At 47.5% G+C, this 26,959-nt stretch overlaps 1 long non-coding RNA gene across 2 annotated transcripts; it reads right to left on the minus strand.

Moving 5' to 3' along the window:
• Positions 1-498: 498 nt before the first annotated feature.
• On the minus strand, positions 499-18,804 carry LOC309872433. 2 transcript variants are annotated; one of them, XR_014315863.1, is made up of 4 exons: positions 18,552-18,804; positions 2,699-2,873; positions 1,800-2,146; positions 499-599 (listed from the first exon to the last, which is right to left on the minus strand). It is a non-coding gene; the product is annotated as an uncharacterized lncRNA (long non-coding RNA). The 2 variants fall into 2 exon arrangements; XR_014315864.1 differs by lacking the exon at positions 18,552-18,804 and adding an exon at positions 8,401-8,452.
• Positions 18,805-26,959: the final 8,155 nt, after the last annotated feature.

The following is a 26,959-nucleotide window of genomic DNA, read 5'->3' on the forward strand; positions in this document are numbered from 1 at the left end:
TTTTGTTTTTTTTTTAATCAGACCTGTTTCTTGCTCACCTTGAAGTGCATGATGAATTCCTCAATCTCTCATATACTCTATTGGCCATGAGTCTGTCTTTCTGATGAATCCCCTCTCTGGGGTACAGGCGTTCACGACACCATTGCCTCTTAGCCTTAAGCACAGGTACACTCTCTAGCTTCACTGCTTAGTTTTGAGATGAGGTCTGTCTTCATGGTGGAAGATGTGTCTGGAGAGACCCATTGTACACGAACTGGCTCCACAGAGTTCAACATATATTATGTACAGTGTATTGCTTAAAAATGACCATATCTATGAACTGCATAGAAAATCTTTACCATATAAAAATAAACATGAAAACTTAAATAGTTTTGTTAGCTATAAACATTTAAACATAAATAGTCAAATGACATATCTTCATATAATCATTTAATTTTATATTATAAAAATACCATTGTACTGAATTTGTACAACACAGTTAAGTAGACCTGACATTACCAGGGCTTGGTGGCAAAGTTTTCTCTTTTCAATCCATTTTGTTCTATTCTTGTATTGTCTGTTTTGAACTTTTTGGAGAAGAGCAAATTGGCACCAATGAGCTTTGAAATGGCAGAAAAGAAAGAAAGGGGTTTTGTGTGGTGACAGAAGCCAGAAGAAGCCTGTTTTGCTCACTCCTAACCATGACCCTGCTCCTACTTACTGGTTTGCCATCAATAAAGTGTCAATGATTCTCCCCCTTGAATTACTTGGCTTGTAATCATCCAGCCTTCTGTTCACCATGAAGAAGAATAACATTTATTCAGTGCTAACTGAGCAGTTGGCCCATGGTTTAACTTTTACCACTATAGTCTCAGGGGGTAGGTGGTAGTATTATCCTCATTCCTGTAGAGGAGAAAAGTGAGGTTTCAGAGTCAAGTAACTGGTCCAATTTTCTGGAAGTAGTGACTTGGCTGGAGCTCACTCTGTACCTGTACTCTAAATTTGCTCACATACTTTTTGAGATGGTCACTGGGGACTAGGGATGTCATCACGGGTCACAGTGAATGTTATTAAAAGGGAAACAAAGCTCTGATTTTATGTTAATTTCATTAACAAACTATTTTACCCAAATCTTAAATTTAGCATACCTATTCATACATTGCAAAATGGTGAGCAGTATTCAGCTGAATTACACAATTAACAAGATGACACCCCATCTATAGGGCTGCCTATGTATTCTTTAAGAGTGAAGTAAAGCAGGTGAAAAAAAAAGTATCTCTCTATTATATTTTAAGTTTACCCATGAATCTCTACAATGAGATTTTCTGTGGTTTGAATATATACAATAAGGTATTTTTAAAAAGATTATTTCTTTATTTACTTGGAGAGAGAGAGAGAGAGAGAGAGAGAGAGAAAGCACAAGCTGGGAGAGGGAAAAGAAGACTCCCTACTGAGCAGAGAGCCCAATGGGGTACTCAATCTCGGGATTCTGGGATTGTGACCTGAGCTGAAGTCAGACACTCAGCCACAGTGTTAGAAGTGAAGTGTTCTGTGTGAATATGGTAATATGAAAGCAGATGGGAGAACTCTATTGTTTCCTTGACATACACTCTCACACAAAATATTATGATATTATGTATGCCAGGTCTTTGCTGATGTGATATGGCACATATTCAAGTTCTAGTGAAATATCATAAAGAGTCACCTCAAAAACCAAACAAACATACAAAATATGAATGAGCTGGGATAAAATAAGCAATGTTTCCTCTTTCCTATCAAGAGGAAGGCCATTCCTGAATTATCCATGATTTTTCTCTTACCTGAATAACCATATAGTTCAATAGTACTTGAAGAAAAAAGCATGTTTGGTCCTCAGTGATCCTTTCCCCTGATATGGCCGGCAAGAGCGGAGTGATTTCTTGTGCATATATCCTTACTCCAGAGTGGGGAAAAAAGGAGTTCTTTCACCAACGTTCAAAGGGTTTTTAAAAAATGGCCTCCATTAAAATACATCTGCCCCTCCTTTGGAACCTGCTCACACTACACTCCAAGCCAGTGAGCATCCAGGGCTTAGAAATATGATACAAAGTTCCATGAAGCCACCTTTCCCTCTAAACCATTCTTCTCTCTGCCAAATTCTGCTTTGGTCAGCCTAAGGATCAAGTACCTGTTATGGGGCAATAAAGTGATATGCATTAATCAATCAATGGCCCTAACTGGCAAGTTCCTTAAAACTCATGGGGCACAGATGGCTGCGATGACTATTCCCAGGAAGCAGCTTCTGTCTTTCCATGAATGCAGCATGAAAATACACAGCTGGGTGAGCAGATAAATGTCCACTCATGAAACAACCATGATAAGGACAATAAACAGTAGTTTTGGATGGCAGATTTAAATCTCATTCACAGCTAAGAAAACACTCCAGATACATGATGTGTCTCTACTTCCTGCTGTTCCCAACATCTGATTCCTCCCTTCCATTCCTGTTTCCACCACTTCAGTAAATGTCTCCTGTCCTCATTTCATATAAAAAAGGCTCTGATTCTTTCTATCCTAATGTCTGTAAGACATTGCTGTGAAAAAGAGCAGGGGATAATTCCTCCTCCGAACCCATCTACGAAATAAAGAGTTCTATTCGGGATCATGACAAGCTGAGGAATCCCTCAAGAGAAATTCCAGAGTCATTTCAACATGTAAGGCTGGCTAAAATGTTCCTCACCATCCACCACACCAGGGTTAGGACTGATGAATATCTCCACCGTGCAGGTCCCTCTGGATGACATGATCACTGGGAAACCAGGCACGAGGCAAGCAAAAAGCACCTGCTCTACTGCACAGTTTGTCTGAAGTGCTTGAAGCCACAGAAGAAACAGCTTGACTCCTTCAGATATTATCTAAAAAACAAAATTAAAGGTGGCAAAATTAAACACATGTTTATGCAGATATGCAATGCAATGCAGATTCAGTTCTGAGAAAGAAAAAACTAGAAGTTAAAGGTACTGTTAAATTCCTGCACCAAGTTCTTAGTGACAAGGAAGCAGGGGTGCTGCAAGAAACCCAAGGGTGAAGAGTTGGGGTCTGGAGCCACAGTGCCTGGTTCCAATGCAGGCTCTGCTTCTTGCTAGCTTAGCTGTGGCCAGTGGAGAACCACTGAACTTCTCCCTTTGCATCAGTCTCCCCCTCTGAAAAATAGGGATAATAAAAGAATTTACCACAAAGTGCTGGCACAGGGTTAAGTGACTTACAACAGTGCCTGTATTATCAACTGTCAATTAATCATAAAAACAATGCAAAGACAATCGTTCTCCAAATTTACAGTGTGCTATGAATAGGGTTTTAGTTATGTCACTATAATATGCACATGTATCATGGAAAGTTCTTGAAAAATCTCAGAGCTAAATAAGACCTTAAAGACCTGGCTTAGTTATCTGACCTTGAAGCCCAGTCATCAGGCATTTCTACATCAGCCCTCCTTTTCGCCTGTGCAGGGAGCTACCTCGAGGGCTGCCACCAAAGCATCACTTCCACAAAGAGCCATTCAGAATTTTCTGGGACTCATGTCATCGTTGGACTTCTGGCATAAGTCCATTGTTCCTGGTGGATGCTTCCAGTAGTACGAAATGGAACACGCTCAATGAGGGCAGAGGGTTGTGTCTGACTGGCCCACCACCATATCTCCAGCACCTAGAAAGGTGCCTGAAACACGTAGCTGGCATCCAGTAAATGTGTGTAATAAATGAGTGAACTAAACAAGAATAGATACGTACTGGTAGACATGGCCTGTGGAGTATAGCTTCAAAAGCAGGAGAGTATTGAGACTCCTACATGGTAAGTTGCATGGCATTGAGTTAAAGAAAATGGGTCCTACAATCATACCAAAGGTTAAACCTTGAAAGCTGTGTGATCTTGGACAAGTCACCTACAACAACAAAGACCCCGGTCTTCCATTGATAACAACTGGGAAGAGAGAATCCATTTCAGAAGGAAAGGGGACACAGGATGGCTGTGTACGACACTTATATTGTTGTCAAGATGGCAGTGTAAATTCATTTTATGGGGTCCCACACCATCATCCCCCACTACCATTTGAAATACATGGCAATGATAGATGAAATATATATGTATATATATTTTTAAAGATTTATTTATTTATTTGACAGAGAGATCACAAAGTAGGCAGAGAGGCAGACAGAGAGAGAGAGAGAGAGAGAGAGAGAGAGGAGGAAGTAGGCTCCCTGCTGAGCAGAGAGCCCAATGCAGTCGATCCCAGGACCCTGAGATCATGACCTGAGCTGAAGAGACAGGCTTAACCCACATAGCCACCCAGGTGCCCCTAGATGAAATATATTTTTAAGAGAAGAGTAAAGTTAGCAAGTTAACCTCGGTAAAAAACAAAACAAACAAAACCCAAAACTGACAAACATCCCCATAAAGCAGCAACCACAGAAATTCTCAGTGATGCACAGATGTGTAGCCACAGGAAAAGGTGTCTGGAGACCAACTTCAAGGAGGATAAGTTGCTCCCACTGGAGATATAGGCAGACTGAAAGGCCTGCTCGCTTGCTGCCTGAAGCTGCAACTTCAACTGGGTTGGCGCCTTGATTGCACACCACTTGCTCCACCAGAACACTGTGAGATTTCCTGTAGCTCATTACATCTAAACACTACTGCCTTCTTTAACAAGGCTTCCCTTCCAGATTGCCCCTGACTTACAGGGATAGGCAGCAGGTGTCCCTACACATGCTCCTTCCAAACTCCTCTCTCTGCTTTCTTCTGTTGAGCATCTGACTTTTTTTTTTAAGATTTTTATTTATTTATTTGAGAGAGAGACAGTGAGAGAGAGCATGAGAGGCGGGAAGGTCAGAGGGAGAAGCAGACACCCCATGGAGCTGGGAGCCTAATGCGGGACTCGATCCCAGGACTCCGGGACCGTGACCTGAGCCGAAGGCGGTTGCTTAACCAACTGAGCCACCCAGGCACCCCTCTCTGCTTTCTTCTGATCCACTTTTTATTTATGGGCTAGCTTTACAGGATATCCCTCCTGTGATTAAACAGGTCTTAATAATCCTACCTTTTATAAAGGAAGCCTTCCCCAATTATTTATATGTTGATAAATATTTACCTCTGAATCTCTATAAATCATCACTTTATATGGCACCAACATGTAGAAAATAAGAATAAAGTTACCCAATTTTCAGAATGAACCATACAAATTACAACCTACCTTCTAAAGCCAGAGACAGAAAGAAAACATCTGCATAAAAAAAAAAGTGATGCGGGTTCCTTATTCATTCATATTTATTGTGCAAAATGGAAGTTTTAGGAAGATTAGAATAATGCATACTTGTATTATTATATAGGCAACTAATCCTCTGTAGATGGTAATTATGGTATCCATAATTCCATCCCGAATCTAGAATTTCTGGACAAGAGGAGAGGGTATTAAAATCTCCTCTGTGAGAGGCAGAGCATTATAGTGTCTGGCTCTGGCCTTCCTGCTGCAGGAAAAAACTTGCAATTAGTGATGACAAATGGAATTCACAAAACATTTCTGGGCTTTAGAGGACATTGGAAAACTAAGAAAGGACTTAGAAGATGGTAGGAAAGGAAACAGGAAGAAGGAAGGTGGCAGACAAAGTGAGCCAAAACCTGATCTGTAAGCAACAAGCTCAAAAGAAACAAATCAGGGTGCCAGAGAACAAATGCCATTTTCACTGCAGGATCTCTACAAGTCTGTGCCCTCCAGACCCCAGTTCCCACCACATGGTAAGTTAGGGTAACTGAGCCTGAGCTTTCCTTAATAAACCAGGACCCTCAAATGGAACCAAAGTGATCCCAACCAAGAACACTCCCAGCCTCTTGGCAAAGGAAAGACAAACCCTCCAAAAAAACACAGAATTAAAAGAGATTACATCTATGCTCCAATAAATTTGGTCTCAAAATCCCATCACAGAGCACGCAAGAAATGAGGCCACTGTGAGAGACAGCGGACTGAGGGAAAATGAAGGCTTTAGACACTGGAATGATCAGATACAGAATAGGAAATATTATATGTTAATTGTTTAAGAACACAAAAGAGGTTTAAAAATGAAGAAGGATCAAGAGCCTATCAAAAGCAACAGGCCAAGTGTAAACATGGAACTGAAGGAAGTTAAATGGGGACCAAAAATCACTGAGATGTAAAACACAACAGAATGGTGGGGCAGTAGATGAGCCCCAAATGAAGGACTTCACACACTGCACACAAGAAGTGAAGACATTCCCCAGAACACAACACAAGGAGTCAGGAGAAGAGTATGAACGTCAGCTCTAGAGACATGGACAACAGATGGGAGGTTTAAATAAGAATCTGGGAAGTACCGCAGAAGGACAGAGTCAACATTTCAGAAGACAACAGCTAAAGATTTTACAGAAATGATAAAACCAGAAATACAGGAAATGCACAGATAACAAGCAAGACAAGAAATCTTCAACTAGACATTTTGTGGTAAAGCTACAGAACACCAAAAACTAAGAAAAAGGTTTTAAGGAAAGCCAGAGAGAAAAGGCATTTAAAGGAATGAACAGGGTGGAAGCAGGGTTTAAAGTTGCTACAGTGATAAGGGACGCTAGTAAAATGGTAAAATTTTAAAATGGTAAAAAAAAATTAAAATGGTAAAAAGGGTGACAGGAGTATTTTTACTGCCACTACTGCTAATACTGTGTCTAATGCAAATAACAACTGAAGACTGTGAAGTTTAATCTGGAACAGAAAAAAACTAAATGAATTATGACCCTCAAAAGAAGGATCATGCCAATGAATTTCACAACTCTAGTGATCACTTTCAAAGCATCTCCTTTTTTTATCATAGTATTTGTATCATGTCCGGGATGAGATATTACAGCACACATGATAGAATATTTTAAAACAATAGTCCATTTTGTTCATACTCCATGTTGAAAGCAAATGACTCTGTCAAACACTTTGAAGAAGGAGAAAGTAGTGGAGCCATGTTTTGTCAAGAAAGCCCAGGGAGAAAAGTAGGTAGTAAAACCTCAGTAAGAAAATGAACACCATTTTCTTCTGCTTTGTTCTCTTTTTTGTTTTCTTGTTGTTGGTATCCTTTTTTTTTTTTTTTTTTTTTTTGGTCTTTCCCAGAAATCACTTCATATATGCACATTTATCTGTTCAACTTCAGTGAAAGTTGGGAGGAAAAGGTGCCAGAACTTTTGAATGGCTGTCTTCAGCTGAGTGCTTATTTTCTTCTTTCAGTTTTTCTGGGGTTTCCCACTATTCTTCAATAAACATGTGTTGCTTTCTGGCAGGGGAAAGCCAAATGCATATTTAAAAGAAGTAATGGCAGGTCATCCGTCCATCCAGGTCAGGAGACAGCCTACCAGGGCTGGCAGAGAGGGTAGTAGACTCCCCTCTGTGAGTTCCTGCCCTCTTGGTCTTTCCTCAGCCCTTGCTCTCTGCTCTGTCTCTCCAGTCACACCCCAAACCCAGAGCAACAAAAGGACTGTTCAAAACTTAAACCCTGTGAGAAGGGCCATGCAGAGGCAAGGAGAGCCCTGTAAGACTCTGAGCCATGTGGTCTGTATCTGAGACTACACATCTCCTTGAGCCACGTTCCATTCCCTCCATGCCTAATGTTGGCCTCAGGTTCTACAGAAGCAGTCAGGGCATCCATACACTCCTCTCTGTGTGCTTTTCTGTATACCTGATCCCATCTCAACCCACAACCCCCAGCACCATGCACCATGTGTCATCTCCCTTCAGTCAACCTGCAAATAGGTAAACACAGCCTGTAAAACCCATGCTCAACCAAGCTATGCCTGGAGTTATGATCGTATGTCTTTACCATCAAACTTCCTAAAAGGCTATTCTTACAGAAATGATAAAACCAGAAATACAGGAAATGCACAGATAACAAGCAAGACAAGAAATCTTCAACTAGACATTTTGTGGCCTCCATGGTCTCACGCCCAGTCACTCTATCTCTCTGTCTGGCTTAGGACTCCACTACTCACCTCGCCTTTTCTTTCAGTACTCAGTGACCACCTCCTCGATCTACCACCACCCCCTAATCAAGCTGCTCTGCAACTTTTTGCATCATTGAACATTGCTGACATTTCATTCCTTGAAATCTCTCTTCTCTAGACATCTGTGCAAAAATGATTTCCTGGCATCAAAGCCACATCCCTCCCCTTCCACCCACTACTCCTTTACCCTTCCTCTTTATCTGCCCAAGAAAAGAAGGGATTACCCTAAATCCTTAACTGTCACTCTACAAGGAGTATGTCCCTTGGCAACAGCATGATTGCATCTCTCTTCCCCCAAGCACCCATCCCTACATTTTGACTGTCCAAACCAGAACCTACACCTGCAGGTCCCATAGCCACCTCAACTGAGACCGCCTAAAGCTGCACTCCTCCTCTTACCTCCTGGACCTGGCTCCCTTCCTGAGTCCCCACGACTGTTGTGGCAGTTGACACATCAGACTCAACATTCTGAAAGCACAGATGAGCCTACTGCAGCATTTTTTTCCATAGCTGAGATATGGAAGCAGCCCAAGTGTCCAGCAACAGAAGACAAAGTGGTACATACACAAAATGGTATATTACTCAACCATCAAAAAGGATGAGCTCCTGATATTTACAACAGTATGGATGTACCTAGAGGGTACTGTGCTAAGCAAAATAAGTCAGACAGAAAAAAAAAAATACTGTATTTCCAGGGATGAATCCTTGAAAAATGCCCTACATACCCAAGTTTTAATGCAGGGCCAGTAGCTACAGTTTTAGCATATATCACCACGATGTAAAATAAAATCTTTAAGAAAAAAAGTGAAATAATAAGACAACAACAGCTAGGGTAAAAAGACTTAACAATTGTCTTGCTCATCATCACCAGCACCACACCAGTTACACATCTGACCCCCAGGCCAGCATAGCAGATGGAGGACAGGTCCAGGCAGAGAAAGTATTACTTGTTTTTCACATTTTTTGAAAAATGATAAACAGAAGAGATGCCTGGGTTGAGCAGGTTGAGCAGCCAACTCTTGATCTCAGCTCGGGTCTTGATCTCACAGTGGTGAGTTTCAGTCCCACACTGGGCTCTGCACTGGGCGTGGAGCCTGCTTAAAACTAAACTAAACTAAAATAATACCTCTGTCAAATTTACATAAATTCTGGGGTGCCTGGGTGACTCAGTGGGTTAAAGCCAGTTCACGGCTCAGTTCATGATCCCAGGGTCCTGGGATCGAGCCCCACATCAGGCTCTCTGCTCAGCTGGGAGCCTGCTTCCTCCTCTCTCTCTGCCTGCCTCTCTGCCTATTTGTGATCTCTGCCTGTCAAATTAAAAAAAAAAAAAGTACGTGAATTCACAACCTACATGTAAGTCAATTTCTACTTGTTCTAAGACAGCATGAAAACAAAGATGTAGTTATCAAGACAGGAAGCAAGATAAATTGTGTATGCCATGTGCCGTGAGATGACCCCAACTGCATCCAAGTCAGCCATGGCCCTCCACACATCTACAAGAGAGGGCATATTATCCCCATTACCAAAGAGGAAACCAAGGCTCAGAGAGGTAAAAAAGAAAATGAGTCCAAGATCATAGCATCATTTAGCAGCACAGCCAGAATGTATAGAAATGACCCCCAAAAAGGCCACACCTAGTGGATGAATAGCTTAGTTGTGAGTTATGAAAACCCCGGTAGAAGGCTCCCTAAGAAAGGCAGATAATCAATAAAGGAAAAATAAAGAGGCACCTGGGTGGCTCAGCCAGTTAAGCATCTGCCTTGGGCTCAGGTCATAATCAGAAATTGGGTCCTGGGATCTTGCCCTATGTCAGGCTCCCTGCTCAGCAAGGAGTCTGCTTCTTCCTCTGCCTCTGCTCCCCACTCATTCTCATAAACAAACAAGCAAACAAATAAATAAAATCTTACAAAAAAAAAAAAAAGGAAAAATAAAGACCATAAGCTTATAATAAAGATATGAATGACGAGTCAAAGCTTTTGGTGACACACACACACCTGCCAACAGTTCTCTGGCTAAAACATGGGTGGAAATGATGGGGTAGGAGGCACACAGGCCTGGACAGCACAGCCCCAGCAGATGGAGAACCCTGGTGTAGGATTAGCTACCTTCCAGTGTCCTTTAAAATGTTGAAACTAAAGAAATCTGAAAAACAATCTGAGAGGTTTGAAGTGGCAGGGGTGGGGGGGGGTGGGAGGTTGGGGGAACCAGGTGGTGGGGATTAGAGAAGGCATGGATTGCATGGAGCGCTGGGTGGGGTGCAAACACAATGAATACTGTTATGCTGAAAATAAAAAATAATTAAATAATTAAATAATTAAACAAAAAACAGAAAACAACAACAACAACAACAACAAAAAACTAAAGAAATCTGGTAGGGTTATTGAGGTCTGATGATGAGGTCTGACCTCATGGCCTAACATGACTCAGGTCATGATCACAGGGTCCTGGGATCAAGTCCTGAATCAGACTCCTTGCCTAACCAGGAGCCTGCCTCTTCCTTTGCCTGTTGCTTCCCCTGCTTGTGTTCTCTCACTGACAAAGAAATAATCTTAAGAAAGAAAGAAGAAAGAAAAAGAGAAAAATAAAATCTGATCCACAGTATAGAACAACATCCTTTGTGTTGGGCTGATTTTATTTGATTGATTTTTTTTTTAATTCTGACTTTATTTCAAAATGAAAAGTTAAAGAAAAAGTCAATTTTAACTATCACTCAGCTTTAAAGTACAACTGCTGATGTGTGAACCAGTTAAAGCAAATAAAAATTAATAAATTTTTGAATTTCTGTCTTTATAGAACACTTGTAGGTATATTCAGCAGCAGATGTCACAAATGGAGAATTATACATGTTTTCAGTATTCTACTGTCAAAAACTGAATCTTAAAAAAGTAACTTGAGAGGCCAGGGATACTATACTGCTACGAATATTCATTGAAAGCATACAAATTTATTTGATTGATTTTTAAGTAGGCTCCAGAGCCAGCATGGACACTTGTGCAGGTCTTGATCTCAGGACCCTAAGACCATGAACTGAGCTGAAGGCAGACAATTTATTAAGCCACCCAGGCATCCCACTTTCTTGGGTTCTAATAGGACTTTTCCTAGGTTCTAATCCTAGCTGTACTGGCTGCCCAGGGGGAATGAAGTCCAGCACCACGAGAAAAGCATCCCAAGGCAGCAGTCCTCTGCAGGAGATTTGCTGGTGGCTGCCACCATCAAAGAGTGAGTGGGTTAAGGTATAGAAGCAAAGAGGGAACAATGATAGTCACTGCCTTTTGGGTGTCACTGACCCATCCTACTCACCTTCAGGAAGCCTGGCCCTTCTCCAGTCAACACAGCAAAAGCAAACTTGTTAAAAGAACAGGGGAGGGGGTCATCTCCCTCCCTCAGAAATAGAAGCAACCAGCCAAACAGTGCAGCACTGGAGGAAAAATAAAAATATGAAGGAATGTGGGGGCACCTGGGTATCAGTCTGTTAAGCATCTGCCTTCAGGTCAGGTCCTGAACTCAGGGACCTGGGATCTGAGCCCCACATCAGGCTCCCTGCTCAGTGAGCAGTCTCCCTCTCCTTCTGCCCCTAGCTCATTCTCTCTCTCTCTCTCAAATAAATAAAATCTTTAAAATAAGAAATTTAAAAATGAAGGAATGAATCAAAACACAGAATTCAGAAACAGATGAAACTACATATAAAAACCTGAAATATGACCCGGTGAGTGAGGAAGGATTATTAAATCATGATACTGTGTGAATTGATTGCCAATTTTTTCTTAGAACATAGAGCACACTGCACTACACCAAAACAAAAACACAAAATTAGGGTTGAATACAAAAACAAAATTATATCAGTGTTATTCCATCAAGTGTTTCTCTAACCTACTGATCAGTTTATCCTCCAAAAGAATCTGGGCACCACCTCAGCACACATGAACACATTTTCAGGCCACAGTTCACACTGTTCCAGTCCCCAGTCTGAGTCCTGAGCCCTGGGCTCCTCCATGCAAAGCCACCACCAACTATGTCAGGCCCCTGCCCTAGAAATCCCCAAACCGAACCACTTCACAACAGGGAGACTCAGGGAAATTCAAATGGGCAGAAACTTGGGACTTTGACTTTTTTTTTTTTTTTAATTAAAAGGAAAATACAACAAGAAACATTTCTAGCAAAAAGCAAAGAGCTAATCTTTCACAGTGTCGAGAGTTATTAGAATTATCAAAACACCATCAATAGTCTGACAGGTCAAACAGACCAAAGCTGGAAACACCAGAGGAAATGCTCACAGCAAACAGACCTGAAAGCCAGGGCCTAGACCGGCTGACAAGGCTCTGCTGCTTACCACAGTGAGAAAGTGTAACTTTCCTGGGCCTCAACTTCCCTCCTGGCCAGCAGGAAAGTGGCAACACCACAAAACTCATGTCTGGTTGGGGATTACATGAAAGGAGGATGCTTGGTGAGAGCCCCACCACACCGCCTGTCCAGCCACAGTCTGTGCCAGTGAATGGGAATTTCCTCTACCGCAGCCACACGAAGAGCTGAAGGATCTGCACAAGATGCCTGTTTATTTATTTACCAGTAACAAAACCACGTTCTGTCACAAGCAGAGAGGGTAAGAGACCCCAAGAGATGGGAATATCTCTCACCCTGCCTGGACCAGGCTTTCAAGACAAGTTGGAAAGCCCACAGCAGCTCTGTCACTGACTGAATGAGGCTTTGGAAGACAACGTCATCCCAAAGAACAGTTTAATTTACTTCTCTTTAAAAAGCAGCGGGACAAGGTCTTGACCACGTCTTCATAAATTAACAGCTTAGGAGGCTAAACCCCAATGATTTAGTTATGTCCCCAGGAGGCACACCTCCACTCGTGGGTAGCTTCAGGGAGAAAGGGTGCTCCCCACCCATGAGGATACCCTCTGACACTCATCTGCCTGAACATGCGTCCTGCCCATGTGCATTTACTCCCTGGAACCCTCCCCATCTAAGCTCCTCTCTGGATGCTGCAGGAGGCAACTTCCTCACACCCCCATCACCACTGGTGACACCGCAGCTACTCCCAAGCCTTCAAGCAGGGTGCAACTGTCTTTGTTGCCAAGCGTCCCATCAGCCCAGCTCCATCACTGATTTCTGTACCCATAATTAATTAATTAATGTATGTATGTGTGTATTTTTACAGATTCATTTATTTTAGGGAGAGAGAGAGACAGACAGACAGACAGAGATACAAAGAGAGTGCACACACACAAATACAGGGAGATAGAACCTCCAGCAGATTCCACACTGAGAGCAGAGCACACCTCAGGGCTCAATCCCACCATCCTGAGATCATGACCTTAGCTGAAACCAAGAGTTGGATGCTTCAACGACTGAGCCACCAGGTGCCCCTCTGTACTCTTAATCTTAAGAAAAGACAGACACCACTTCTTTCTGTCAGCCATGGCCTCAGAAGCCATCTGTCACACAGCCAAAGCTTCCAGAGGGTAGGACCAGGTCTGCAACACCAGTGATGCCAGAGTATCACCATAAAACTACAATCTAGTGAGTACCAAGCTCTGCTCTAAACTCCTAATATGGCCTTCTGCTTTGTGCCCCTCACAGACCTGCATGCTAGGTATTATCCCCAGTGCACAGAGGAGGACACTGAGGTCCATGGCTTTATCTATTTTTATGGGGCAGCAGTGGGGACCTGAACCCAAGTCTGTTACTCAAAGGCCCCTTGGTCAACTCTGCTACTCACGCAGCCCCAACAGAGTCACCAAATACCTCCCTAAACCCTCATCCCTCCTGTGAAAAAGCATGGTCTTCTGCCATTTCCCAGATGTAAAGAAAGCCGGCGTGAGCCAGATATAGTGACCTGCCCATGATGGTACAGGCGATGTCCCCCCTGTTCTCCCTCCAACAGCCATGTCATTCTGCACGAGGCCCCATGGGGTCCTTCATGCTTCCAGCAAAAAACTCTGGTGAGACCACCAGTCTCCTGGCAGGCCTTCATCTTGACCCTGGAGGACAGGACCAGTTAGGAGAAACTGGCTAGTTAAGCCTCTGAAATGGGGTCCTACCACCCAGGAAAACCCTCTTATGCCCAGGGCATTGCCCACGTGAATTAGCTGGCTTTGTAGAGGGCTCCACAAGCACCAGCCTTGCTGAGTCACTTTCTCTAAGGCGGTGGTTGAGACAAAAAGGACCCAGGAAAGAAAGGCATAGGCTGTTGTGGAACTCCAGTGCCTTGGCATCAACAATTAATGTGAGCAGCTGCCTCTGCTCACTAGATCTGCATTTTATGTGGGGCACACTGTTCAAAGTTTACACCCCCATCTCTGTAACCTTCACGACAACCCCTGGAGATCCCTGCACCATCATTACCACCTCACAGACAAGGAGACAAGGCATGAGGGGTGTGTAGAATGATGCAGCTCTGCGCTGGGGCCAACCTGGGGAGGACTCCCACAGGCTTGCTCTTGCCACTGCTGCAGAAGCAGCTGAAAACAATGGGTCAGTTTGCATTATGTAATGTGGGAAAAGTCAACCATAAAAGTCATTCAATTTTTAAATGGGTTATTCCTCAGGATAAAAACAGTTTCAAAAAATAATTTCCTAGAAGTTCAACATATTCCTTCTTCCAGGTGCCTGGAATGTGATGGAATGTTGTTAAAAATAAGTTTTGGCCCATCAGCATGCCAGACAGAAACTGGAAGTAAGCTGTTGTGGGTTCCCAAAGGCTCCATCACAACTCTAAGGAGAAGACATATAACTTTCACTGTCCCAAAGTGGTTATGTTTAAAAAAAAATAGGCACAGGTGGGACATTTTAAATTACAGACTTTCAATGCAGGGGCAGTGGGGACAGGGGGGGTGTCCCCCCACTACCCCCAAATGTTTCAGTTATATATAGTGACATACCAAAGTGACTCATCACAAGTACCTACAAGGTGACAGGCAACTGACCGATGAGGAAGGTATTCGGACCACTTAACAAAATCAGCACAACTTAGAATCCTCATTATTAAGAAGAGAAAACCATTTATTAAACATTCGCCAGGCACCAAACCTGCTAAGCACTGTCACACGCTCTACTCATCACAAGGCTGCCAAACTCAGTGTAGAAACTGAGGCTGAGGAAGTCACCTAAGGTCATGCAGCACCAGAAACTGGATTCCAACCAGGTCTGACATCAAAGCCCACCCCAGCTTGCTGCAATGATTCAGAACCTAAGCTTTGTGATGATCGATAAACTACATGCTTAACAATGTTTACACGTCTCTGTATGTTAGAATTCAGGGAACGGTTTTTAAAAATGACATACACAATGGGAAAAAATAATGCAGGTTCTGGAGGCAGGCTGCCCAGGGTTCAAATATTGGCTCCTCCACTTACAAGCTGTGTGACCTTGGACTCCTTTAACTCCCCTGTGCCTATATTTCCATGCACTAAAATGGTAGCCATAACAGACCCTATCTCCTCAGGCAAATAAAGCATTTTGGTGGTGGTGGTCTTGTTTTAAGATTTTATTATTTATTTGACAGAGAGAGACAGGGAGAGAGGGAACACACACAGGGGGAGTGTGAGCAGGAAGCCTGGTGAGGTGAGATCCCAGCACACTGGGAGCCTGGTGAGGTGAGATCCAGCACCCTGGGAGCCTGGTGAGGTGAGATCCAGCACCCTGGGAGCCTGGTGAGGTGAGATCCAGCACCCTGGGAGCCTGGTGAGGTGAGATCCAGCACCCTGGGAGCCTGGTGAGGTGAGATCCCAGCACCCTGGGAGCATAACCTCAGCTGAACAACTGAGCCACCCAGGTGCCCACAAATAAAACATTGAGAATCATTCCTGGCATGAGTTAAACCTCAGAAGGAGTGGGCTGGTGTTAAACTTCTTGCTGGGCACTAGATAGGGCCAGCAGCCTCAGGCCCACTGTTTTAGCAACTCATTTGCATAAACAAAGCCCAGGCTCAGCCACTTCCTGCTCACCCTATGGTTTCTTCCTGTCACTAACATCTCTCCTCACACCTGCTCTGTGGCACTAAGCTCTGGGCCTCAACTTCCCATCTGTCAAATGAGGTGAAGAGCCCAGCTGATCTACCTGAGGTCCTTCTGGCTGGGCAATCTAGGATTCTTGACAATTCGGGCCCTAGAAATTTCAGAACCATCCTAACACAAACATTACCAGATGACACCCACTCATTTTCCTCAAATCTTCTCTTCCGTATTATGTATAAATGCCTATTTTCATGGCAAATCTTCTCCAAGATCCCAGAGCTCCACGAGCACCCACAATAGGCTGGGCAGGCATCCCCAGTGCTGAGGCTGGGGACATGATCATCAGAATCTCTGACCCCCAAGGGAGACGGATTCCAAATCAAGCTGCTCTGATAAGCAGGTTCTCCCTGTCAGAGAGGATTTCAACAGAGCACAGTTGAGAGGAAGTGCAGGCATGAAACTCAGAACTTGGCCCACTGGACAGAAGGCAGTAGGACAGTGGGCCGGAGGTGTGACAAAGGGATAGAGAGGAATGGCACAATCAACAGAGGCTAGCCAAGGCAGCACCGATGCTGAATGTGAGAGGGTGGGCTGGGGACACACTGTGAAAATGGTTTCACAGGCAGGAAGCAAGCCCAGCTCAGCACAAAGCAAAGTGCTGAGCAGGAACCTGCAGGGACCAGGTTGGACACTAAGGTGGGCTGAAAATGGCTGCAGCACCCAGTGCAGTCTGAATCTCACCCATGCCTCTCACAGGCTGGGTGACCCTGGACCAGTTATGCTACATCCTTTAATGTTTCCTAAAGGGTATATTCACTCCATAACCCTGAGCCATGTTCTCATTTGGGTGAGGATCTGATGGTGCCCACAATCTACAGGATCCAATATATACAACTAGGACAGCCTGGAGGGGGGTGGGCAAAGCAGGCTGGACAGGGGGTTAAGAAGGAATCAGGAAGAAGTCATTCCCACACTTGGGGCATGGGTTGGTACTGACCAGATACACTGGGCAAGAGACGGTGTCCTAAGACTGCTCTAAGACTAGCTGGGTCCAGGCAAAGCACCTAACAGTGCATAGATGTAATCCATCTGTAAAAGGGAGGCGAGTGGTGGTGGTTGTAGCTGGTTGAGCTTCTGACTCCTCGTTTTGACACAGGTCATGATCTCAGGGTCCTGGGATCAAGCCCCACCTAACTCCAGACACAGTGGGGAGTCTGCTTGAGATTCTCGGTCCCTCTGCCTGGCCCATTCACCTGTGCCTGCATGCGTTCTGTGGTGCGCTCTTTATCTCTCTCTCTCAAATAAATAAATCTTAAAAAAAAAAAAAAAGTCAGGAAGGACCAGGAGACCTGCTGTTAAAGTCCCAAAGATGCCACCCTCCTCAATTAGCCTCAGGAAATAAAGTAAGTGGATGCCCAGGAGCCTCCTGGACACAGAACTTTCCAAAGCAAAGCTTTCAATTTCATACTGGAGAAAAGGGTGCTGTGCAAATTCAAGACAAAAAACCCGACCAGGGTGGGGTGGGGGATGAAGGTGGGTTTGGACGGGGTTGGCCCTGTAGGGCTCTGGCCACTAAATGCCCACTGCCCAAGCCAGAGGCCTGGAGTCTGTGCACCCAGTCCTACTGCTTCCTAAGGTTTCCATATCATGGCCTCACCCTGAAGCTTCCTCCTGGCAGCTCTTTACCCAGGGAGGCCACCTGTGAGTACCCCCCCACACACACACACACATACCCCAGCTTCTGCCCCTTCATCCAGCTGGAGAGAAGGATCCCCAAGCCTGCTGCTCTCTCTGGTCTCTCCTGCAAAGAGAGGGGTATGTATCCTCAGGAAAGGAGGGTCCCTGAGGATAGCTGAGTCCCTGGCCCAAAGACACCTGGCTTGAGAATGTGGGGTTTCTGCGCTCTAGGCACAGCAGTTCCTAGAGGAAAAAGGGTAGGGAGCTCCAAGGTGGAGGGGAGTCCTGGGAGTCTGGGATCACAGATGCCAGTGGCCTCCTAGTGGAAGGGTTTCAGTGACTCCAGAGGTGAGAGGGGCCAGGGGTCAGGCCTGGAGGTGGACAAGGACCTGCGGGGTAGGGGGCCGGGGATGGAAGTGATCCCAGGGTGGTCGCAGCCCCAGTGGAAGGGTGGGGATGGGGAGAAGGGGTCCATGGGCCAGAAAGGAATGGTATCCTGGGGCTGCTGGGTAAAAGGCACTGGAGGTGGAGGGGGCCCAGTGGGGCCCAGGCTGCGCGGGCAGAGCCAGCTCCCATCGTGCAGGGGAGCCCAGCGAGTCTGAGGGACAAACTTTTCCATCAAGTTCTGGAAAAGAAGCCTATCAGCACAGGCGTCTCTCCTGGGGGCAGACGAGCCCAGTGGTGCTGGGCCCCTCCATGTCAGTAGGGCGCCACGCATTCCCCGGGTACCGGGAAGTGGAGCGAGGGCTGTGGGGCAAGGGCTGTGGGGCGCAGGAGCACCAGGCCGCCAGGAACCTGTCCGCCAGGTCCCCCTCCCGCTCCGGCGGACGCAGCAGCAGGTGGCAGCCGGCAGGAGCGCCCCAGCCTCCCTCCCTCCCTAGTGCCCTTACCCCCGCCTGAGCCCCGCAGTACCTGAGTCAGCGGGGCTCCAATGCCATCCCTCGCGCCCTCCCCCGGCAGCCCAGAAATCCGGCCTCCCAGGGAGGCGCTACTTGCGCGGCGAGCTCAAGGGACCCGCAGAAGGCGGTGGGCTGGACAGGCAGGTGCGGGAGCGCTGCGGCGGGTGGGGGGCGGGAAACAACCGCGCGCGCCTCCGCAGGCGCGCGCCCTCGCCCAGCCTCCTGTTCTGTTCTGTTCTGTCCTGTCCGGTGAGGGGGCTGGCCGCGCGCCCCCTGCCGGCTCCCGCCGCTCTTCTGCCCGGCGGACTCCAGGACCCCAGTCCCCCGCCCAGTCCCCCGGTGCTGTGTGGCCGGCCCTTTTCTCTCCTCAGGGCACAGTGGAGCAGCGAGGGAAGGCCTGAGGGGAACTTCCGGTCCGCCCAGCCCCGGCGGATACCCGTCAGGGGCCTCTGTACCTGGTGGGCGCCACCCGTGGCCATCTTGGAACACCCCGAACCCCCTTCAGAGACCAGGTGAAGCCCTCCTTGGGGAATCCAGGTTCCTGGGGCCAAAGCGAGTTGATCTTGTGTACTGCTGTGTTTGTTCCCTGGCCTGGCATGGATTGACAGTCGCTGAACTGATCTATTCTGGGGTCATCAAGGGCAGAGGAAAGAGTTCAGGGCTGGGACCCCCAGGCCTGGGGTCCACTCAAGGCTTGGAGCCCTCTTGGCTGTCCCTGGCAGAATGACCAAAGAGGAAGCGTCAGAAACATGGATCTGCCTTGAACTGGCAGAGCATTCTCCTTCGCAGAGTATCTGGAAGCCTGCGGTGGAAAATGGATTTGTCTGAGCCATGGTCATTAGTGTTGGGCCAAGGAACCCCTGGCTTGCTTCTCCTACCTGCGTCCTAGGTCTAAAAACTCTCACAGGGTGCCTGGGTGGCTCCCTCAGTACAGCATCTGTCCAGGGGCCTGCGATCCAGCCCTGCATGTGGCTCCTTGCTCAGTGGAGAGCCTGCTTCTCCTTCATCCTCTCCCTCTACTAGTGCTGTCAAATAAATTTTTAATAAATAAATAAATAAATAAATAAAATGTTAAGAAAAAAAAAAGAAAAGAAAACTCTTAGCACCTATTAATTATGATGGCAGGAGGGGTGAGAAATTCTAAAAAAAAGCAATCTCTTAAGAGAATATATTAACACCTCTTACAGTGCTTGGTGCATAATACATAATACATAAGCATTTTACAAATGCTTACGTTTCTGGGTGGTTTTAAGGAAAAACGCTGAGTTTCCTTCAAACCCAATATACCTTCCCCTGCTTTTTTAAGACAACACCTACACAAGAGTACACACTGCCTCAGGCCTGACTTAATTAGCTATGTAATAAATAGAATTAATAAATCCACCTTTATGGTGTTCCTGGCAACTCTCCCAAGTCGTCTCCAGCCCTCATTCTGAGTCTAAGTGTTTTAAAACACCACAATGCCACAATGACTAGCAACCATTGTTCTGAATCCAGAAGCAAAACAAAACAAAAGATAAAAACATTATGGCCCACAGATTTACATGTGACACCTTCTGTCTGCCTTTTCCTCACCCTCTCCCTTGTCCTGCCACCCACCTGCAGCTCCCTGCCCCAGCCCAGAGCTCTTCCCCAGGGCCCATCAGTCACTTACACCCTCAGTGAGCCTAAGAATTAAAAATACAAGGAGTGAGATAAGCTATGTGGGCGCTTGCACTCCCCTCATCTGTGAGAATCTCAGTGCCTCCCAGCACCCCTCCGTAATAATGAGACAACTATGTTAGGGTGGCCCATGCCAATCCCAGCTCTGCTGCTCACTGCTGACTGCCTTGGCAAAGCCGTCCAGCCTCCCCCATGCAGACTGAACCCTGAGACCCCCAGAATGATTCTCACCCCAGGTTTTCCTTTAAGGGCTGCAAAGCTGTTGCTGGAGGAAGACAAGCATGTGCCATCAGCTCCCTCAGCTCAGTCCCAGGCCCAGGACTGGCTGACCCGTTCTTGATGGCATCCAGAAGCCTTTCCCCGTCTACCAGGCACATAGTACCTCCACCTCCCAGGTTGTGTGAGTATTGGAGACCAAGTACGTGGCAGTGATGCTAGTTGTAAAGAATTGTCTGGTTTTGTCCATTTGGGGCCTGTTTGGGAGTTCTTGGTACCTTCCCAGTAATACGGTATAGAGAAAGTGTGTTGGCCAGCCTGCCAATGTGAGGGTAGATGTGGGCCTCCTCTGAGAGCCCACAGAGGGACTTCACGCCTGACCTCTGAGCCTCCCAGGCCTTACTAAGCAGTAGCAGGTTTCTGATACCTGTGGAAACCTCTCCTGTGCCAGCTTCATGCTAGGCCCTGGACACACCAGAGTGACTGACAGCCTACAATCCCTGCCCTTGCAGATCCCCAGTCTTGAGGGGCAGATAGACATGTCACCTCACCAATCCAGCCCCACCTCCTTGCAAGGAAAATGATTCAATGACCAGATGCAGACCTCAGGAGGGTCATAAACACAGTGTCGGATTCTTACAGATCCTCCAGCCCATCCCTGGGCGGGGGCAGGAGGAACTGAGGTCCAAAGGGCAGGGGGATAGGAGGTGGGCTCAGGATGAGACCAGAGGCCTCTTTGCTCTGAAAAATGCTTTTGCATCTCTTGTTACGAGATATGGGGATCTAGTCTCCCAAATACACATTTTGTCTCTGGCGTTCCCACCCAGCCTCCGAATGGGAGCTCCATAAATATCTGTTGAATGGATGAATGAATGTTGTTCGTAGCTGCTCCTGTACTGGAGCCATCCCAGGTGCCCTGTGCCATCCTGGCTGCTTCATCCCATTACCACAGCTGAGCCCCACAACCTGCCGAGCTCGCACAGTGACTTGAATTTTGCAGGTAAGGAGACAGGTGCTGGGTGGTGAGGCTCCCTGGTCCAGGGCTCACAGCATGTTTTCCACTGTCTGGAAGACCATGCCCAATTGCCACCCTCCCTCTCATCCTCCTTGTCTCCAGCCTCTGTTTGAGCCACCAGAGCCAGACCATCCCCCTGGGGCAGAGGCAGATTGCACAGCCTCCATTTATTTCCAAAGAGCTTCCCCTCAGCCCAAATGTTTTCTGAAATCCACCAGAAACCTCATTCTTTCTGCCTTTAGTCCTTGGAGGGTTACCTTCTTCACCACAGACACCGGAGTGCTTACTTTTTGGAAACAATGCCTGGAATTTGGGATTCTCTTGTTGCTTCTGGAAATTGAGCAATAATCTAAAAGTAACAAATATAAAAAATAAAAACAGGCAGGGGTAGCATGGGAGAGCTGGAGGTCAGGCTTCCCACAACTTCAGCCTAGAGAAGACAGCCAGAGACACAGAGATGGATGAGTAACAGAACCAGCAGAAAAGCCATCACAAGCCTCTGCACTTGGCTGCAAGAAGTGGCCCTCAGACCCTCACTCCAGAGCCATCAAGTGACACTTTCCTCCCAGGTTTAACAGGTGCACTTACTGGTTTCCTACCCGCACGAGGTTAAACTCAATGGATGCGGAGAGGCAGATGTTCTAGTAGCAATGCACTAGGTTAAACTCTATGAATGCAGGGAGGCAGATGTTCTAGTAGCAACAATTTCATCCACAAGAGGAGGTGTGGCTCCAGCCGAGAAGGGAAAGAAAAAAATGTGACATGCAGGATCTCTTCGGTCTGTTCATAGAAAGGAGCTATCCTTAGACAGTTACCCCCACATTCAGGCAAAGACTAGTGTAAAAAAGATGTTCACCAGTATTATTTGCAATAGTGAAATGGACATCATGTAGATATCTGATCACAGAGGAGATTAAACAGAGAGACTCATACACAGCCATTAAAAAACGTTTATTGGAGCACAGAAGAAATGCTTAAAACATAAGAGTAATACTGAATTTTAAATAGAGTATAAGCAAAGGAAACAGAATATGCATCATTCACAGGCATGAAGAGGAAGAAACACTGAAATGAGTTTTGGAGCACACTCAGTGGTCTTCTGTCCCAATCTGTTTTGAAACTTAGAGTTCCCCAGGACAAGTATATGCTCTGTTTTTAAACATGAGCTAGGATGCTCACTGGAGGGTAATGAGAAGACTTTGAGAAGCACACTAAGGCATTGGATGAGGGCTCCATACCTGGAGCTCTCCTTACCAAAGCCTTTTAAGCAAAGTAAGCCCCATTCCATGCTTGTGCTCTGAGAGATTAGGGATCCCTGCACAGCCAGGCAGCACAACAGAGCCCTGGGACTGTGGTCTGTGTGGCCCACCCTCTGCCACAGCATCTCTAGCAGCCCTAGTGAACCTGTGATGTTCTATCATTGCCCCATTTCACAAAACACTAGAACCCAGGTGGATCTGGTCCAGAATCAAATTACTCATTCCCAGAGCATCCTAAGTAACTGGCTGGGGGAAAAATGAGTTACAATGAAACCAACAGACCCTCAGAATTAGGGAATGCATGGCTTTGCTGGGGCAGGGGGAAAACCAGGGGGATCCTCTGTGGCCACTGGCTTCCTAAATCTTCAGAGGAGCCAGAGGCCTGGAAAGCTCTAGGTATGAAGGAAACAGAATGCCTGGGGGTGGGGTTCCACTGTATACCCCAGTGGAAACTTCCAAATAGCCTTGTTTTAAAGGTGTCATCCCATTGGTTCCTGCTGTCACCCTCAGAAAGCAAGCCTGGCTTAGAAGCTGTGAGTCAGGTCCTACATGGGAGATACACAAGGAGGGTGCAGAGGATGGAGAGGAGCGGGGGGGCAGCTCCTTCCCACACATGATGATCCTCTGCGGGGCACCCCTCCTGGCCACATGTGAGGCTCTGTCACTGGGCCTGAGGTCTCTGCAGGTTCACAGTACTACCTGAGGTTTTCCTCACAAATGAGCCTTGGCCCCTGCCCTGCCCTCTAACCAGAACTCCCAGACTCCCTGGTCCCTCCAGCCAGTCACTCCCAACATTACTCCAGGGGCTGCTAGACCCATACCATCCCCACCCCATTTATGCTTCCTATTATGATCCTGGGCCACCCTCCCAGATACCCTTTTGCCTTGTAGGGTTTCCATACAGTCCTTGGGTCCCTAGCAGGCAGCCCAGGACCCTCACTGAGGTGTGCACCATGGATGTGTTCCAAGTCCTTCATCCTGGCACCTTTTGCAGAGAGTAGACTGAGGCTCCGACAGAGGGACCTTCCAGCAAAAGGTCCCACACCAGCTAAGCACAGAGGCATAATTTGAACCCAGGCACTCCAGGTCCAGAGCCCTGTTCTGGGCCGCTGTATGGTATGGTGGATTCACCTCCTGTCCCTTGTGGTGGGGTTGCAGGGGGACGAAGGCCCTGCACACAAGACCTACCCCCCGCAAGACTTCGTTTGTTCATTTGTAAAATGGAGATGCCAATGGATCGAACACCACATCCTTGGGCTCATGGAAGGACTTGGGGGTGATGCAGCCCCTGGAGAGAGGGGAAATGGAGTGGGATCTGGGAAGAGCAGGTGGGGATGTTAATGTAGGAGGGGTTATCCGCAGCATCATTCAGAGGGCACATGGACTCAGGTCCATATTCTGGGGGATGCAGAGGCCACCCAGCCTGCCTCAGCTCTCTGACAGGACCCCAAGTGGATGTCGGAGCTGAAAACATAGAAGAAGCACAAGTGACCTCTTTCAGCCCCTCCTGGGGCTTCCACAGGCAGACCATGTAGAGTGAGGAAAGATATCCAAGACACCTGAGTGATGATGGGGGCGGTGTATTGACTCTTGGTGGGAGGCCCCAGATCTGAGGGGGTTGTGAAGGCCACTCTGTCCCCCCCCACATCCACCTGGCCCCAAGGAGTGAAGCTCAGCAAGGTTCATCTGATTCTAGAATCCCTATGCAACCTTGGAGACCACCACTGGTGTTGGACACAGATGGTGCCTCTATACGCCCCCCTCCTTGCCTCTCCCAGCTACCTCCAGGATAAACCTTTCCCAAGAGACATTCAAGGGCCCTCACAAACTCAACCCTCTCACCTCCCTACTTCCATCTCTTCCTAAATGAGGGTGCCCACCCCAGCAATAACTACGTGGATGCTGCCGTTCAGACTCTGACAAACTAACCAGAGATTCTGGGGTAGTCTGACCAGGTGGCTTGGGTGGCCACTACAGAGGGAATAATAAGCACCTACCCACCAGGCTATTCATGTAGTCCCACTGTTCCTGCTCAGCCTGGTGGTCAGCCTCTCTTTGCGGTTTGTACAGAGGAGGAGACTGAGGCTTGAGAGGAGGAGTGGCTTGCAGAAGGCCACATGGCAGAAACCATGACTACTGAAGAGCCAGGCAGTCTGGCCCCCACCCTTGGCTCCTCAAGCTGCCCCAACAGCCTCCCTCCATAGGCCTGGAAAGTGGAGGCTCCCCACTGCACACTCCATCCTGCCTTCCAGGCCCCGGGAGGCTGTGCCTGGGCAGCATCTTGCCCCAGCTTTCTGGGATCTGTAGCCAGGCCAGAAAGCCAGACACTGTTCTGGAGAACACCACACTGTTGCCAGCAGCCATCTGCAGTGATGGGTGGAGATGGAGGCTCGGAGGTCTCTCTGGGATGAAATGCTTATTCGTTCTGCAGGAAGGGCCATGCCCCTGGAGTGTGTGGAATGGATGGTTGGTGATCATGCCTCCCTCCTCCCCTTGCCCTGCCCCAAGTTGCCACATGACCTTGGCAAGGCCGCCAGCTGGTCAGGGCTGAGCGGGGCCTCACCTTTTGCACTCTGGCCCCCCAGCCTACAGTTTTCCCATGGCACCCCGAGTTGGGTGGGTCTGAGGGGCCACCAGGCAGGGAAATTCTGGGGTTTAAACAAGGAAGAGCCTTTGGATGAAGAGGGCTGCCTGGACTTGGGAGGCGTCCACACACCTTCCTTCAGACCCCTGGATAATGGTCATGGCATAGGCAGGCTGGAGAGGTGGAAGGGAACATCGTGAGAGGTTTCTGACCAGAGGACCGGGGCTGTGGGAAGTTTACTGTATACAGAAAAATAAAACTTATTGCCAGCATCAGGGTTTGGGCCTAGCGAATAGTAGGATCTGGATACTATCTGTTGAATGAATGAATGTGTCGTCCTTCTTCAGCCTTATTTATGACCACTTTTCTTCCTAATTATCAGCTTCATGCCAACAGGAAGACACCCCAACCCCCAAAAGACCTCAATGTGAATCAATATTTCCACTGTGAGGCCTCAGTGAGGTCAAGGCATAGCAGATGGATATAGGCAGTGAGTCTCCCCTGCTCACCCGCCTTGTCCATATGAAGCCCGTGGGAAGCATGTGTGAGTTGGGGATCAAGGTTCAGCATGAGGAAGTCACCCAGAGATCCAGGTCTCTAAGGGCAAGTGAAGGTGGGGGGTGGGAGAGGTGAGGAGGGAGGAGCCCAAGACCATCCAACTCCATGGAAAGAGGCTTGCAGTGCATCCTGGCTGGGCCATTATATGGTGGGGGAGCTGCCAGGCAAATGCAGGCTCCCAAGGGTGGGGCATTGAGCCAGGTGCAGGTGTTGGGGAGGACCAAAAGCAGGAGTGTGGTGCAGCGTGAAGCTAAGGGCCAGGTCTGTCCCTGTTGAGATCTACCATCTGGGTGTCATATATATCTCTGAGCAATTCCCAGTCTGTGGTCACTGGGCTACAGTGAGGCCTGAGGCCTGAGAGTTTAGGCATGGCCGGCGCCCTAGCAGAAGAGCCACTGGCTGGGCTGGACTGTTACCACTGCCTTGCAGTTTGTCGTCTGTAGGAGGATGCCATGGGCATGTTTGACATTTGTGACCAAAAGGAACTGGGGCCCCAGACCAGTGAGAAGAGCTAGAGTCAAGCCCGGGGGAGTGGGGGGCAGGACTTGCTCAAGGCCGTCAGTGATCCCTGGGAGCCCTGGGGTCACTGGAGCCTGGGGTTTAGGGTACTCAGGCTGGGGTTCCTTGAAGGCCCCATCCTCCTCAGCATAAAGAGAAGGTGCCATGAAGCCATCCCCAGGTTGGGGGAGGTCTATCCCAGCAGGCCAGACTCACAGTTGGGGAGAGTTCCTGTGGGAGCTCTTCCCTCTGCCCTGGGGTCTGTAGAAGGGAGTAGAAGCCTTGTCTTCCTGGTGGAAAAGAAATAATTCCTGTCCCTGGATGAGGTCTGCACAATGATGACGCTCAGAGAAGGCACAGTGCAAAATTGCGTACGTTCCCTGCTCCTATCCTTCTGGGATAGAAGCTTCTCAAACATCACAACAATGTGATCCATCTACCAGATGGTCACGTAGGCTGAGCAGGTCCAGGATCAGCAGTTCAATAGTTGAGTGCTCACTCCATACACAGCACAAGGGCGAGCCTTCCATCTACTAGTTGTATATCTTAGGAATGGTAAAGCACCTCTCTGAACCACTCTTTCCTCTTCTGAAAAGTGGGGGTGCTAAGAAGATGAACCTCATAGGACG

Source organism: Mustela nivalis (genome assembly GCF_964662115.1).
Source record: "Mustela nivalis genome assembly, chromosome: 8".
Taxonomy (NCBI): domain Eukaryota; kingdom Metazoa; phylum Chordata; class Mammalia; order Carnivora; family Mustelidae; genus Mustela; species Mustela nivalis.